This window comes from Sebastes fasciatus, chromosome 10, assembly GCF_043250625.1.
Source record: "Sebastes fasciatus isolate fSebFas1 chromosome 10, fSebFas1.pri, whole genome shotgun sequence".
Lineage (NCBI taxonomy): Eukaryota > Metazoa > Chordata > Actinopteri > Perciformes > Sebastidae > Sebastes > Sebastes fasciatus.
The window spans coordinates 7,679,265-7,685,547 of record NC_133804.1 but is presented as its reverse complement, the minus strand read 5'-3'; positions in this window follow the sequence as shown (position 1 = coordinate 7,685,547).

Below are 6,283 nucleotides of genomic sequence, written 5' to 3'. Positions count from 1 at the left end.
AGATAGCTGACCGGTGCTCCGCCATACGGCCTTTTAACACTTTTGTTGTCATTCCAACATAAGCCTTAGTGCAGCTACACTTGATTAAATAGATAACTCCTGTTGTTGAGCATGCAATGACTCTACGTACGTTGTATTTCTTTCCAGTTTCCAGTTTCTTTCTTTGCGAAAAAGAAAGAAAGTAAGGGTATTGTCACAATCTCTGGAATTCAGGTACCGCATAACTGATGAGGAGGCAGCAGGCAGAGTTCAGTGATTTAACGATGAAATATTTTACAGCTGAGTGTCCAAAAACAGAAACGGAAGAAAATCCACACGCAGAACCGGGGCTGAACGCTGGACACAAGGAAAAGAAAGCGGACGACCTGACAACTGAAACAGGGAAAACACACAGCCTAAATACACGAGGGGCTAAAAAATCCACTCTGTGTCGCAAGACAATTTGGTACTAAGACTTTAACATTTGCGGTAACACGACTTTTCTAAAACTAGAACTAAAGAAAGTACACATTAAAAGTCTATCAAAGTATTGTGTCTCGTGTATTCGTGCCCCCCCTTCCCCGACCTTTGTTACAAGACAATGGCAACACTGTGACCTACACACACACAAAGACACACAGAGGTATGTGTCAGCGAAGGGCATAAGGCTGGTGTTTTAATTTGGTAGAGTAGATAACATGATGTTATCAGGACAGAGAGATGACAGACTGACAGACGGAGGAAGTGGACAGAATAAGGGATTAAGAGAGCCAGAAAGATATAGACAACATGTCCAGATAATATTAATATTTGAATCACTGCATTTTCTTTCTTTTTTTATTATTTACAATCACTGTTTTATGCAGAAACATGTTTGTATATATGTGACAGACATTCAAGGTTTCTGCAGAATACTACACAAGAGCCAGTAGAGGATTTACTTTTTTTTTTTTTTTAAATGTATTTCTTTATAGAGAGACAGTCCAAGTATCAAAGTGTAGATTCTGAACCCTGAAGATACAGCCCAAGGCTTCTGCAAAACTGTTTGTGATCTGTGCACGTGTGCTTGTGAAGGACACCGGTCTCGGCGGAGAGGGAGGGGTTGATGTTTGAAGGCAGAAACAGTAGAGACGATGACCTGATGAGAGATGGACAGATAAATGGACGGATAGATGGAGACAGAGACAGAGAGAGGGATAGGCCGAGAGGATTAGAGGAGCAGAGGTGGTGCTCTGTAGCACTGGGACATGATACACTACAAACACACACACACACGCACACATGCTTTGTGAGTTACAGCCAGTTGAAGGCAGGCAGAAATACAGCAGATTTACAGCTAAGGACACTGTTTCCTGTGAAGCAGTGGTACATGGTGCAAAGCACAGTGAAGGGCACACAGCATGAGTGAGTCTGTGTACCCAGAACTCAGCAATTCACTCGGTGAGTACAATTTATTATATCTGATAAAATGATGACCAGAGCTATAGGAACCTAAAACCTGACTTTGATGCCTCATTTCCACTGCATGGTTCGGCTCGTCTCGACTCACTTTTGTTTCCAGGTCCTTTATATTTCGTTTTTTCACTGCAGATGGTAGCCAACCCCCTCAGTGTACAGAAAACCGATGAAAAAAATTCTTTATGAGAGATTGAAGTGAGTCCCAGAAGCTACCAGTTAGACAGGAAGTGATGAAGTCATGACTTTGGTTCTTTATGGCATCTGAGAGTCCAAAAGCCTCTCAGTAACACTGAGCTCATCAGAGGTATACCTGGTCTATTAGTTCAAAGTTACAGCAGCGTTGTCATGGTGACATAAGAGCAGAGGGAGAAAACACAGAGAGGAGGCGACTGGCTGCTGTGTGTTCTGTTAATGACCCCGGGATTTATTCAATAAACCGTTTGCTTCTTAATTAATGCTCTAATTAGACTTCCTTCCTTTCACTGCCACCCAACCACACACACACACACACACACAAACACATGCAATGCAATTGAGGTGGTGACCTTGTGATAACCTGTGTTCATCGTTCAATGACCATGCCCCAGCACACACACACACACACACACACACACACACACACACCTTGGACATTACCATCCAGTACAGGTGTGCCTCCCCCTGACATGTTGGATATTATCCACAAAGACTCAGATTGAATATATTCATCAGTGGTCCAGCCCACGCCGCCTTAATGGCCATTGAGAATTAATTAATGAGTGTGAGTGGCGGGAGACAGTGCGGGGAGAGAGGGGGGGGGTAATGTAACAGGAAACACAAGCTGCGCAAGAGAGAGAGAGAAGAGAGAGAGAAAGACAGGAAGGGGTCAGAGGTCAAGGAGTCAGATCTGAATCAGGAGAGCGAGAAAAGGTGACACACCCCGTTTGACTTTTGTAGTTGAGGTCGCTCGTTGTTTGTTTAATTGAAGTATAATATCTGTGTGTGTATGTGTGTGTGTTAGAGCCCTATAAAAAGGAAATAGAGTACAGGTTTGTTGAGCTGTATAGCTGCAGGAAAGTGTCCGTCCTTACCAGGATGGCTAAACGGGCAACCTCCAAAACTATTGGATTTCAAAGTGAAATGTAGAAGTGTATGACTCTTGCAAAGCACCTATTTATGGCATTTAAAGCTAGGGTTGGTTATCTTCTTCTTTTTTTGTTGTATTTGTTGGAATTTGCATGAATTCTCGCAAGATTTAGAGATTTTTGGACTTAATGCTGCTATAAACCGTATAAGAAGCAGACATAGTCACAGTGACATCACCCATTGATTTGTGGATTGCCGTTTTGAAGCCTCGAGTTTGGCATTTTGGCCGTAGCTATCTTGTTTTTTTTGCAACCACAATTGACACGAGAGGGTGGAGCTAAGTACAACCGACGCTGAATAAGCGTCGATCAAAAAAAGCGACCAAAATGTTACATTTAAAGGAAAACAACACCAAATGTAGAATTCTAATATGTTACTTCCATGGAAGGTTCAATCAATGTTTGTGAACTTGAGCTCCTCTCTCTCAAATCCAGAAACCAGAGAAGCAAGTTTCAAACTTGTGATGTCATCAGGTATAAAGTGTGGAGCTGCTCCATAGACGATGAATGGGAGACCCACAGAATATTATTTTTTATACCCCAATGAGCTTTATTCTATTGTAGTGTTGTCAGTGGTCACGAGTTTGAGTTTTAGCACTCTAGTTTTGTTTTCATTCATGAACTGAAAACACACTGTGAAAGGGTTAAAGTTGTAAGACAACAACTCTCAGACCTTGCACCACTGTGGTAGCGACCTGGTTTAATAGTCTGGTCTGATTATGTCACTTTCACTCAGGTACACCTTGATTTCTTGATTTTTTCTATGGACATAAATGAAAGCTTCATTAATCAATATCTTTATAGTCACAATATTTCAAATGACTGTGAAAGGGGTCAGCCCTACAGTGAATTATCTGCAGAGGGTTTCAGCAGCTTTTGGCTCATTGTTTTGGTTTCAGGGCTGTAAATTTACAGTTTCATCCTGGTGTCCAGCAGCAGCAGGCAGTGAAAACGCTCTGATAAACCCACTGTTCACCACCTGCTGACAGACACAGTTAGAGACTAGCTGGTGAACATAGTGGAGCATTTAGCAGCTATGGAGGGAAGTAGTTTAGTTTATTTACAGAAATATATTTCCCAAAATTTGATAATCAATTAATTCATATGCATAAAGTCATGCATCAACTGAAAATACATGTCATTCTCTGGTTCCAGCTTCTCAAATGTGAGGATTTACTGCATTTCTCTGTTTTCTAGTTCACTGTAAATATGTGAATATCTCTTATAATAACACATGTTATAGATTGATAGATTACAATTTGGAATGCCATACCTTTGTGTTACCAGCTGGTCTAGACTTAATATGATGCTTTATTTTAGATCTTAAGGTCTCTGTAGTGCTGGCACACATGAAATGAAATTTATTTGTGGGATCAGCCGTCCAATCAGAGTGACTTATGAAGCTAGAGCGGAAGTTCCAATCGTCCAATCGTTTTACTACATATTCTTCCTATCCAATTGATCTATTATCTATCTATTTCTATTTTTTCATCTGCCTTTTCTTCTTTTTTCTCTATCTATCTATCTATCTATCTATCTATCTATCTATCTATCTATCTATCTATCTATCTATCTATCTCTATAAAGAAATTATATTATAATGAGCATATACTATATATTACACAGATGATGCTCATTATAATATAATTTATTTCCTTGTGTATGACATTACTACTCTTCCACTCACCTACATCAACTCAACACTCAATAGTTAAATGTAAAATGTTTGAGGTTTACTAAAATGATCCTGTATCATAAATATAAATGAACAATTACAGGATGAGTTTCCACCAAAAACAGCATAATACATCAGGTTAATACAGCATATTAATTTGTAGTAAATACAGTAAATTGATATCACTGTTGTCTCTTTGAGTAAAGCCAGGGGAAAGAGAGTATGATTCCAGTAAACTGAAGTCTTCCTGTGTTTCACTGTCCTGTGCTGCCATCTTGTGGATACCAAAACACTGCAACTAGACATTTTAACAACTAAGTAGCCTAAATTAGGCAACACTATGAGAGCTTTTGAACCCTTACATGTAGTCTCAGTTTAAGATCTCAAACTGACTCCAAGCAAGAAGGGAACAAGAGCATGTAAGTGAGCTAAAGCCAGAGCTAAGAGGAGAGTGATCGTTGGACTGGAAACACGGCTCCATTGAATGCTGGTGTTGCTCTGGGTCTGCTTGGATGTGTAAATAGACAACTGTTTGCTAACACATCTTGATGAGGTGATGATATGCAGTGTTGGGGACTAATGAACTACATGTAATTAAACTAACTACATTTTGCAGTAGCTTGCTGGTAGTTCAACTACATTCATATTTGCATAGTGATTCAAGTAGTTCAATTACTTTTTTCCCAATTTTGTGTAATTAACTACTGAAAATACAAACAATTTAGGGCCATAAAATTAAAGGAACGATTTTTTAAATTTGTATTTTACCATTGCTTCTCTCTTGTACGACGTAGTATTAGGGCCACATTGAAGGGGAAATAAAATCGTAGATTTCGAGAATAAAGTCATAATATTACAAGAATAAAGTCATAGGTTTACGAGAAAAAAAGTCATAATATTAAGAGAATAAAGTCATAAGTTTACGAGAGAAAAAGTTGTAATATTATGAGAATAAAGTCAGAGCTTTACGAGAAAAAAAAGTCGTATTATGAGAATAAAGTCATAAGTTTATGAGAAAAAAGTCGTAATATTATGAGAATAAAGTCATACGTTTATGAGTCTGGCAGCCACAACCGCACTTGATCTTTGACCTTTGTATAGCATCCGCATGGACAAAAGAGCGTCCGTTGCTCAGTGCTTACACAGCGACAGCGTCATCATCTTCAGCAAGTTGAAGACTGTTTTAGTTGTTAAGATTGTACAAGTCAGATGTTACAAAACTGACACGTGAGACAATAGGCCCTATTTGTTTAGACCACAGCTGAAGTTGGTCAAACGGTCTAAAAAAGGTGCAAGTTAAATATTTTTTGAACACAGTGTTTTATTTTTAAGGTTTATGTAGGCCAATGTCCTGTGAACAAGTGGGCACTTTTTGAAATAAACTCAATTGAATGACATCTTTTGCTGTCATGTTTTTTTTTACAAAGTAGTTTGAGCTTCAGATCAATCCGCACACGCACAAACAGACTTAAAAACAGCTATTTTCCAACTGCCATAAACCTCCTGAACTCTGACGTCTCCTCTGTCTGAGTTGAACACGTGCAATGTAAATGTGCAGTAACACCTTGGTCACTTTTGTGTCATTTTTGCAACGTAAATACTGTAAATCTACTGTTACGGATATGTGCAATAACATGCTGACCACTGTGCAATAATTATATTATTATCTGACGGACACTTTGTGCAATAATCTGGCAAAACTGTAATCTGGCAACTGTCATCTCATCAATATACATATTGTATTTTTATATTTTATATTGTATGATCTTTTATATTTTTTATATTTATATTGCACTATCTGTTTTTTATGTATCATCTTTTCATTAGCACCTATGGGATTGTCACAACCTAATTTCGTTGTACTACACAATGACAATAAAGGGCTTTAATCTTTAATCTTGAACCACTTTTTCTAAATATCTTAGTAGTTAACCAAACTAGATTTCTCCATAGTGTAGCTTTGCTGTAGTTCAACTTCCTCCATTGTGAAGGAGGAAAACTCTGCTTTCAGAGTAGCTCCCCCAGTGTTTTAGTGTTTGAGTTCTTC